The sequence below is a fragment of the Pomacea canaliculata genome, linkage group LG14 (assembly GCF_003073045.1).
Source record: "Pomacea canaliculata isolate SZHN2017 linkage group LG14, ASM307304v1, whole genome shotgun sequence".
Taxonomy (NCBI): Eukaryota; Metazoa; Mollusca; class Gastropoda; order Architaenioglossa; family Ampullariidae; genus Pomacea; species Pomacea canaliculata.
Genome location: NC_037603.1, coordinates 10,381,405 through 10,391,846, shown reverse-complemented (window position 1 = coordinate 10,391,846; position 10,442 = coordinate 10,381,405). Strand labels below are relative to the sequence as shown.

Below are 10,442 nucleotides of genomic sequence, written 5' to 3'. Positions count from 1 at the left end.
TTTCATTTTTTGTTTTAACTTGCTTTCAGTTTTTTGTTTGCTATTCAATAATAATAAAAAATAATAGAAGTCACATAAAAAGCATAAACATGAACTCATTCTGGTGTCGTTTAGTCGTGTTACATCTACAAATGAGATGAAAATGTATTTTTTTCTTATTTTGAGAAAATAATGTCAGTTTACTACCCTGTCACTTTCTTTACATGTTCTTCGTCAAAATAATTGAATTATTATATAATTATTCTCTCTCTCTCTCTCACACACACACACACACACAAAGGCGCGCACGCACACACACACACACACACACACACACACACACACACACACACACACTGATATAAGTTTTAAGAATCTGTGAAGTGGACAGATTTCACGACAGTAACACTGAAAGCGACCTTTTGCCTAATAATAGAAATGCAGTTTATATCCTATTACCATGATATAAATTAATGCATTTTTTTACCTTGAGTTGAATGCATCTGATTTGGACTGCTAACACTAAAAGCCTTTCCATCATTATATGTTATGCCATTGCAGCATAAAACAAATCAAGACTAACTTATTTCTAATTATGATTTTAAATTTATAAAATTTATGTTATTATTGACTTCATCTGTGTATCCTAGTTTTTAACGTACAAGTACATAAATGTCTCTCTCTCTCTCTCACACACACACACACATGTATTATACATACACACATATCCTCTCTCTGTCACACACACACACACTCATGTATTACATATACATATCCTCTCTCACACATACACATGTATTACACATACATATACAGAGAGAGGGCAAATCGTCTTTCTCACTTCAAGTACATCTCCCTGTTGTCATGAAGTTTCCGACTATTTTTACTGTGTGGCCATTCAACTTTGGGCTGCTATCCGGTTAAATGGAGTTAGGGTTTCTACACGAAAACTGGCATATTTACCTTTGCCCTGTTAAGAAAACACTTCGGGAACAACAACGGAAATGTAACGTTAGAATTCCCCGACTTAAACTCGTACAAAATTGTTCCAGAGATTTCAGTAGATACTGAAGTTAAAAATAACATGAGTATTTGTGTACGTTGAGGGAAGGAAATAACAGTAATCGTTTATAAATGAGGAACAGGAAGCTTTAACGTCATCACTAACTACTGCCTACAGACTTTTTCTCTGTAAAGAGCGAAATAAAAGTACATTTACTTGAAAAATTAAAAGCTATGATTCACCCTTCAGGACTGTGTTATAGATGGATGATATCATCTCTACTGATGAGGGTTTTTGTGGGGGTGGGTTGTGAAGTGGGTAAAAGATGGGGTTGGTGATGTGTCGGTTCTTTTAATAACGTTAATATGGAATCACATAAATGAAGAGGACTTTCCCCCCAGTATCTGTATTGTTACAATGACCGGCATTAGGGGTAGTTTTTAAAACGTGTTGTGCAGCTTGCTTTTGGTAACATTCTCATGAACGAGACAATATATCAAAAGTGTCACAAGCTGGAGCTTAAATCGAAAGGTCTTTTGTGGGTATCAACTTGAAAAAATAACCTTCGAGAGGGAAATTGTGCATTTCAACAATACCATAGCGTCCGAGGGTTTGTGAGGATATGCTTTTCATATCTCAGGGGTAAATTTCCCTGATGTTCGCATTCACTGAATTTAGGAGGAATATAACCGTAAGTGTGATTAAATATATACGTAAATCTCCTTACACCGAGCCTTTCCTCAAACCGAAGTTTAAGGCAAGGATAAGAACTGTGAAAAGTAGACATCATATGCAAATTACAGACTACTCTAATTCATTCTCTCTTGCACTCACTCCCATATATATACACTCATTGCGGAGGAAGCCGAAATACCCGAGAAAACAAGTGTCGCATTCAGAGAGTGGTATGTCGGAACTGTACTCCGAACCTACGATTCTCACTCCCATGGTGACGATCGCTTTAGTGACCACGCCAAATATATCTCCAATGTACGTCCCCTTATTTCTAATAAGGCAAATATTCCTAACTTTTGTGGAATATTAGAGTAAATAGCTCATTCGTGTAAGGCTAAATGTAAGGGAGGAGATAGGGGAACCAGTGAAATATCTCTCTCCTGTACATTTGTAATAAGCCAAACTTTTTTTAAATTTGGGACAGTAGGAAAGTGTGATGGATATCTTAGTAAAAAAAAAATCTCATTCCTGTACATTTGGCATGTTAGGAACAATAGATGGAACAAATTTCACTACAGTACATTTGATGACTTTAGGTGGGACATTACAGGAAATATTTCATTCCTTCACATTTGTAATAAGACAAAACCACTCACGTTGAGGAGAAAATTAGAGTCATATATCATGCTTGTACATTAAATAGAAGGGGAACTTCGCTAACTCTGGGGGGATATCAGAATAAATATGTCACTCTTTGTACATTAGGTATGAGGAGAACTTTGCAAAGGTTTAATATCAGAGTAAAATTCTCATTCATCCATATTTGTAATAAAGCGAGCTTCAAAGGAACGCCTCTATATGTTCACCTACTTACTGTGCTAAAATACATTGCTATGCCAGAGTTATCTAGTTCTCTTCTACCACTTTTCTACAAGGCTTCATGCAGCTTTGTTTACAATCCCTCCTACAATACCTTGTTCAGGTCATTCAGTCTTGTTTACCAACCCTCCTACAATACTTAATCTTCTCTCTGAGGTTATAGTGTATTTGTGTTCTACACTACAATCATCATTTTAGACAATTACAGCGTGTTCGTTTGTTTGGACCATAGCGATCCGAGTAAAAATTAACATTGTATTTGGATTGTTTATTCGAATAATTGGAGTAAACAGTTACAGGGTATTTGCTGTATACAGAGTAAACCTAAATCGTTCTCTGTCATCAGTCGTCAGAGTCAGGAAATTCTGTCACAATTCCTTTCCGCTCATAAGCCATACAAATGTCCAGTTTTCTGTTCGATTACTCCTTTGTGACATCTTATGTTTCCCGCCTGCACAATTTCTATTGTCACCTCTTCTAATCTTTTCAGCTTGATCATTCCCGTAAGTAAGCAAGTCACTGGGTTGTTCTTGCACTCCTACGTGGGTGTATAATTGTGTGTGTTAGAGCGAAAGAGAGTGAGAAAGAGATCTTTCGCTTTTCCTTTCTCAAAAACTGTTCGTCATAGTGGAGGAAACAAAGCTAATGTTTCCAGGAACTACTTTAAATAGTGTCTTCGCGGATGTGTCCTGACCAGGATGCGAAGGCCTTCCTGCATCACTCATGAGTAATGATTCACAGCACAAGTCCGTTACACCAACCCATAAACAATGTCAAGACCACAAACCTTTCCGTGCAAATTAATTAACAGAACAAAAACCTCCAGGTCCTTTAAGAAAAAATGTTTCTTCGCTTAAGAGAACGCTATTTATGTATGCCATGTTCTGGAAAGGTTTTTGTTACATTTAATAGCGCTGGTTTAATGACACGTTTTCATTGTCATTCTTATTCGTTTGTACCTTTATATACACACACACACTTGGAGGGGAGTTCTTTTTGAAAATTTTGCTTTCAGTTTTTGTGTTGTTTTTTTTTAAACACACACAGTAATCAGTAAACAACTCAATAAAAACTAAGCGAAAATACGTAGGAGGACGCAGCAGTCAATTCGTGCTTTTTATTAGCATGAACCAGGCAGTGACGAGTTTTGAACCTGGGTCCAGATTTGAAGGAAACCCAGATTTTAGCGGTTTTGCCTGAAAACAAGCTTTCTGACACCACAGAGGCCTGTAAAGCTGACATGTATAGTAGCGATGAGAGCGGATTTTATGATTTGAGAGAGAATTGTATAAGTTTGGAAAAAAGATTTTACAGTAACAAGACTTTTGCAATGATAGTAGAATCTATGCAACGGTAGTAGATTCTTTGAGTAGATTGTATGTAGTGAAACTATTTTCTGTACTCTAAAAATAAATTCTATGATTACCACAAGAGTATATTTTTATAAAATTCAAAATTTTTATAAAAATAATGTTATAATTTTCTGGGATAAATGTATTGAATACTTACGATTAAGTTGACAGCTGAAGAATATCCGCTAATTTGTAAGTGAACGTCCAGCGTGCACGAGTATATAACATGCAATCCGAGCGATTTCCTCCCATCTGACGACGTAGTGGTTTTCCACCACCGAGGTGTGGCTTTCCTGGCGACCCATCAACTAGGAAGAGCCTGTGGCGTGCTTGGTGGTCATAGCCGACACAACCGTGACCACAGGAACACTCCCAAAGGCTAAAACATTTTTCCCGAAATTCTAGATAGCAATGGAGTCGTTGAAACACTCCCTAACATCTACGCTTTTATCTATAGATATGTAAATGGATTTTTTTTAAATACTGTATATTGCGTTCTGGTCATCATTCACGATACTATATAACTAGTCACCAATACTTATTTATTTCTCATAACTCAATGATGTGGTCGACTGATAGGGGTTTTTTTGTTTGTTTGTTTGTTTGTTTGTTTGTTTGTTTGCTCAATTTGATTGGTTTTTTATTGGGGTTTTTTCTGTCTCGAGTTTTAATCAGGATAAAAGATTTTAAAAAATTGATTGAAGACAGTAAGACACAATGTTGAAGATGAAGACACAGTCTTCGTGAAAGTCATTTTCTATGACAGGATAATAACCAGGATGTCAAAGCTAGCATTGTTATTTAAATCCCAACTCCCCCGACACGTGTCCCACACCTGTAGCGGCGCCGTGATGAGCATGAAGCGCTCCGCACATCGTGAGCCTTTCCGTGCGTTCTTCACCTGTCAAGACATGCAGGTTACGCTCCGTTTACGCGATGACTGACAGCGCTTACTTTGAACATTCGTGTAAAAAAGTCTTAACGGCTTTCGTGTAAGTAATATTGGCTACATTTCGGCAGCTTTTTCTGCATAGACGAGTGATTCGTAACACTCTTTTTTTATTATTATTCATAACCAGTGGTTTTTTTTCATGCTGTCTGTTCACTAAGGTCGTGTCAAGCAAGCATCTTCAAAGTTTATTGAGAGGGTATAACATTTGGAGTCAGTTAAATCTCTAGTGGTTTCGACATTTTGATATTTGAATATAGGTACATGGCCAGGACTGAAATGTTCTCGACAGCACAGCACGGAGTAAGAATCGTCATGAGAAGACAAGAGCACACTGATCAACTATTCCAAGTGGGAGACAAGGGCAGATTGGCCAACTATTACAAGCGGAAACAATCCCATTTGTACAATATTTCTGTAAATCTTCCCCACGTTCCTCCCAGTGCTGTTGTATGAAGGAAAATTACAGATATGAAAGAGGGCATGGTCCCCACCACCTGTACGCAAAGAAAAAACAGCAATAGAACCTCAAATTTTGCACTTGCGAAAGTCACGCTAGTGTTGTTTTGTAAAACAAATTGTTTTAAATCCGGTTGGTTTGTTCACACGTAAATCGCGAATCCCCTGCACTGGGCTTTGTTTCAAGCTCAGAGTAATGCCGCTCGTATTGACTTGTATTGAAGGCAAAGAAGACCATGCTACACTCCCTCCTCCGCGGGCTTCACTGGCCGCTAGTCCGAGCTCGCTCTGATTACATCCCCCCAATGCAACCGTTGTCTTCACATCCTTGCCTCAGCATGCATGGCGCCTTATTATGGAAGTATAGCTTTCTTTTGTATGTAGCGCAGTATCTCAAGTACTGTTTGTAAAGTTTGCAAGACACACTCGGTCCCGAAGCAGCTGAAGATATCTTCACACATCACAGTGAAATAGCTTCTAATCCATCTTAGTCTTCATCAAAGTCCAGCTAAGCTGACAAACAGTTACTTTCACAAACCCTTAGAAGTTACCGGCTTTGTTGCTGTGAGCACCACGACTGTACCCATCGCTCTGCTATTCCATTAATGAAAATATGCCAGGAGTGTACTTTCCTCGCTCATATTTTGGTAGCCATGCGCCACCTTACTTCCATTTTTCATTTGATAGCAATGGCGACTGACCTAAGTATATAGCGGGACTAATTTGTATTGAAGAAATTACATTTTGTTTTGTTCACAGACATTGAGCAACAAATGTATCCACTGGATACTAATTAGTAACTTCTGTACTCGGGGATCGAATCGACTGAGGCCAGTGATGGAATCGGATCAGGCCTGTGGTTGTATGGACTGAGACCAATGCCAAATGGACTCATAACCGAGGACGAATCGACTAAGAATGGTGGTCAAATCGACCGGTGACTGCTGTAGTGCCCACTGTGCACTTTCCGCATGTAAGCAAAGAGACAACAAGAGACTGAATGCCGATGAAGTCAGGCCTGGCGAGTCAGGGAGGGCTGGTGTACCCGGGAGGACGCCCGGTAATTCTTCTTTTTTCGTTTTCTTTAAAACAAATGGCTGCTAAATGAATACGAAAGCATTACATATAGAAAAATCGAGTTTCAAGTCTGCAATGTACTATTTCCAGGGTTGATGGAGTAGCGATATGGACTGGTGTGGTAGTGAGGCTGAGAGAGAGTTGTTGTCAGCGCGATCATGTTCACATCACTGTGGACGTCGCTTGGTCCAGGACAACGATTAGTTGAACCATTTAGAAGTCTGTTCGTGCATCGAGACATAGAGGTAGTCAAGCCTGAAGAGAGGAAGGAGCAGGGAGGGATGGTGTACCCGGGTCCGCGGCTGTGTAGTAGGCCCAACTTTGCTCAGTAATTGGTTTGGGGGATTTTTGTTTGTGACAACTGTGACATTACACATGCATTAGAGTGAAGGATTTAAACTTTGTATTGTATTTAATCTTCGTTTCTTCAGTCTATAGAGTTTTTCACATCCACTACAACACTTTAGAAGGAGTGAGATAAGATTGATTTTTTTACAGCGAGAAGTGTCAAAAATTTTTGATTTTTTTAAGTTATTTAATGCGACACGGTGAGACTTTCTCGCCACCCACTTGTCCATCATCAGACATACAACTACACTTTTCTTCATAGAAGCTCCTTGTGAATAAAACCTGACACCATATTACCAACAGCAATACATTAATATCACAGCCAACAAAAAAGAAAACAAATTACAAGAATATTTTTAAACTAATGGGGTACAAACAGGGATGTTTGTGCATTTTTTTCACGGTGGCGTGAGAGGAAGAAATGAGCGGGTGGATGGTGGTAAATTCCCCGATGTCTAATTCTTCTTCTGCCAGATGTCTGTGGTCAGTTACCCTGTCTTTGCTTTCTTGGTCTTCCTGGGGACTAAAGGGTGTGGTTTCAACAACTGATAAATATCCATTCTTTCTCTTTGACCATTTTACTTAATTTTCACCTCCCTCTTGCTTTCATCAAGGGAAGTGTGGACCTTACTCGTGTACCATCGCGAGGCTTGAGCGTAAAAGCAAAAATTAAAAGGTAACACGAGGAAAAAACACACATGCAAAAGGATAAAGGATATAAATCTTGTATTGTCTGTCATCTTCTTCTCTTTAATACTCTGTCGAGTCTCTGACGTCTACTATGTCAGGCCTCTGTCCACTCTCCAGGTTTTTCCTTTAGCACGGGTGCAACAATTAATTTTGATCCTTTATTAGTCTTCTCCTTCAGGTACTAAACACTTAGGTGTACACAGCTTTGAAATGTTCATCTCATGAAGTAGTGTAGATCTTAGTTGTGTGCACTTTTCCTTAGTTTTTCCGTCTATATTACGTTACTAAGCGAAATGTAAATATCGCCGGTCGAATTGTAACTTGTAAACATCCTGCTGAATACTGGGAAAAATTATATTCGATTACAATTAATGCAAGGGGCCCGGAAAGGTTGTTTGTCCCGGGTGGCTGGTTGTTTTCGGTGGTCCTGGATGAAGTCGCTGTAGCTCTATCCCCACTACAACACACGCATGCACGCCCCAGATGCGTCAGTCTCTTATTTTTCTTGTTTTCTATTTCCTTCAAATTATTATCGTTTCATTGCGTCTACATGTATGTGTATATGTATATGTGTGTGCATTAAAACCTTTAGAAAAAAATATCTGGATTTGGAACTGATGAAAAAGATTTTACAATAACCCATGTCGGTTTTTATTTTTAATTCCTTTTAGTTTTAGGCGCTGGTCGTGTGTGTTTATCGACCATTAGCAAACTTATTGCATTCCATCCCATGTAACCTTGAAATAACTAACTAAAGCGAAATAGATGGAAAAACCTTAAAGAGATTTTTCTCCATAAAAACCCTAAAATAAATTTATTTCGGGATAATACTCGACTCTCGGATGTTCAGGAGCGCACTACCACTATGAACTCTCTAGTGGTCCCTTAACATTTCCGTCCTTGCCAACCCCCTTGAAGGGGAATACCCTAAAAATTACACCGAAGTAGGTCGGCACACATTTTTTCTTCTTCCTGAAAAGTACTCTGACCGTCAAAAGTCCCAGATATTCACCCGCCCAGAAATTATTGAGCTTTGACAGGAACAATTAGACCACAAAGGAGGCGGGAACTAAGTCGTTTACACGTGTGGTTGCTTTTTGTGCATGTTAATTCTTCTTGTCGGCATTCGTACAGTTAATTATTCCATCTCAACTCCCTTAAAGCCGAGTGATTCGAGCAGCAGACCAGGCTAGGAAGGCATCTCAGTCCGTTAAGACATACTCTTGGAACTGTTTAAATCCTTCTTCCAACCTTCATCCTGAACCTCCGGCCGTCTACGATCATCCGTATCCCCTAGCTTAAAACAGTTCTCAAAGAACGAGCTCAAAGCTAACCAGAGCGCAAGTTTATTTTTCAATGAGTGCGTTTCATTCAGTGCATATTACCGATCCTCAAAATCTGAGGGAAAAACCGCTGGGTTACTTGCCAAGTACAAGGTGTGGAGCATCGCAGCTCTCACCTCGGTTTTGGAATGATGGCCAGTAAGGTCAATTGCCGTGACCTCACAAAAGTGGGTTCCCTGTTATGGCAGCGCCTAAATAGAAGGTGCTCGACATTCTCACACTGGCTGCGACCTTCGGTGACATCAGTAGCAAGAATATGGGTTAGCATATATGAGCATCTCTAGCAAAAAGTCACAACGAGTTTTTAAAACAAACTCATGATGAGGTCAACATCCAACATCTTTCAATTGATTTGTGTTTGACTCACGTCAGCATTTAAAAGACTAGAGATATTATAGCCCCAAATCTGCCTTAACATTACACGCCTACAAACACCAGCATGCACAGAGAAAGATAACAACACAGATGTCAGGATTGTACACTAATAAGTTTACTTTGAGAAGGCCTCAAGCAGTCATGAGCCCATGTGTTAATTAGCAACAACATCTACAAACGTCAGTTTATGATTCTGACCTCTTTCTTTGCCGGAAAAGTGTAGACATTTAGGTTGAGAACGAAAGTGATGTATTTACCCAGATTTGGGAAGTAGAAGTTTGCTTCAAGTTAAAGAAAAACCAAGCAAACAAGAAAGTAAAGAAACATCCACTAGGTTTTTGGAGCACTCATTCCCGACACTTGCGTCACAACTTCCCTAAGGATAAATATAGCAACCGCATCTGTTGGGGGATCCAGAGAGAACAATGAATACTTTGAAAGCCTTAATAAACTGCCGTCAGATATGTCTTCCTTGCCTGAGAACGTCCACTAAAGTTTTCGTTTACATCCGGTTGTTGTTGTTGTTGTCATTATTCACATTCACATCTGGAGGTTTTAGACAAATTATATTTTTGTACAAGAAACGTGTCAAGTAAAATCCTGTAACGGAGCAAGTGCCAAGAGAATGAGACTATTTATTAAGGTACAACAAATATTTGTCTAGCTAGCACAAGAGCACACAATAATCTCACGAGACTGACCGGGATGAAGCATTTGCTAAAGGTTTAGCAATGCTGGAAAATGAAGCTTTGATACCGGAGTCCTGATTCGTTTTCGAAAAATTGCAGGACGGTTGACGGAAGTTGAAGGCACCAGCCCATGATATATTATCATCAAGAACAGCAGTTTGATAACAGCTGAGAAAACATCCGCCTCTATCAACAGTATGTGTTAAAAGCACTCAGAACCAAGCTGAATATTTCTGAAGAGGGAGTGGGAGATACAGGGATTTTTCTCTAAGGTCATCAGTACTAAAGTTCAACTTTTGATGGTGGGAGACTGGCAGCCTCTTTTGTGGAATGTAAAACTGACTGGGAGATTGGTACTTTTGTCGTGGTGAATACCACCCTTTTGGAAGCGGGAAGGTATAATTACTATAAAAAAGTAAATGAAGGATAATGAACAAAGAGTAAACATACTTTTAAATGCTGTTAAAGATAAAGCTGAAAACTGACAACCGTTGTTGTTGCAGCCACATGAAGGCGTTTCGTATCTTGACACAAGGTCCACCAAACCATCAGTACAGTGGAACCTCGATTATCCGGTCTTCAACAAACCACGCTTTCGGTTATCCGAGATACAGTAAAACCTCT

General features: G+C 39.3%; 1 long non-coding RNA gene across 3 annotated transcripts in view; it reads left to right on the top strand.

Annotated features, from left to right (window-relative positions):
• Window positions 1-10,411, top strand: part of LOC112555078 — a 45,211-nt gene extending 34,800 nt beyond the window's left edge. For 2 of the 3 annotated variants that reach the window (XR_003097398.1, XR_003097399.1), the window contains exon 5: window positions 6,056-6,734. This is a non-coding gene — a long non-coding RNA (uncharacterized LOC112555078). Of the gene's footprint in view, window positions 1-6,055; window positions 6,735-9,917; window positions 10,014-10,321 lie in introns of those variants that run through there. The other variant, XR_003097400.1, reaches the window with a different exon arrangement.
• Window positions 10,412-10,442: the final 31 nt, after the last annotated feature.